Raw genomic sequence first — 544 nt, forward strand, 5'->3', positions numbered from 1 at the left:
CCTCCCGCCCCCGCCGCCTGCCGCCGCCATTTTGTGCGCAGCCGCTGCGACACAGATACAATAGTCGGCCCGGATCCCGCAGGAAAGGCTCAGGACCCTCACGCTGCGGGCCCCCGCCTTCCAACCCCCCACTCCCCACGAGGCCGCAGTCCTACCTATACCTACCCGACTAACAGCCGGATCCCATTCGCGCCCCGCACAGTTTAGCACTCAGCCTCGGGTCTCGACGCCGAAGAAGCGACCGCCTCCAGAGAGCTGCACGCATGCGCGCCTCTCTAACCTCTGCGAGCCTGGGTGCGCTGCCGGCGCCTGCGTAGCGCCTGCACTGCGCTCGCCCGAGGCCCGGGAGAAGGCCTAAGGAGCTTGCTGCCGGGAGGGGGCGCTCCCGCGCGGTGGCGGTCCTAGGCGCCCGCGGCAAAGCTCCAGCCGCGTACGGATGCCTTTCCCGTTCTGTGCCCGTCCTATCCGAACCATGCTTGTCCTTTTAAGACCTGTGTTATCTCACCTCCTCCGTAAAGCCTTCTCTGATCATTTTTGCCTTCAA

General features: G+C 65.8%; 1 protein-coding gene across 7 annotated transcripts in view; it reads right to left on the minus strand.

Moving 5' to 3' along the window:
- Positions 1–274, minus strand: part of ZNF638 (zinc finger protein 638) — an 89,381-nt gene extending 89,107 nt beyond the window's left edge. For 6 of the 7 annotated variants that reach the window (XM_021712716.1, XM_021712718.1, XM_021712717.1 and 3 more), the window contains exon 1: positions 166–274. The gene's annotated coding sequence lies outside the window, so the exon portion shown is untranslated. Of the gene's footprint in view, positions 1–155 lie in introns of all 7 variants that reach the window. The other variant, XM_021712715.1, reaches the window with a different exon arrangement.
- Between the last annotated feature and the right edge of the window lie 270 nt (positions 275–544).

Source organism: Carlito syrichta, unplaced genomic scaffold (genome assembly GCF_000164805.1).
Source record: "Carlito syrichta isolate Samal-C Ts95f unplaced genomic scaffold, Tarsius_syrichta-2.0.1 Scaffold303625, whole genome shotgun sequence".
In the NCBI taxonomy this organism is placed as follows: domain Eukaryota; kingdom Metazoa; phylum Chordata; class Mammalia; order Primates; family Tarsiidae; genus Carlito; species Carlito syrichta.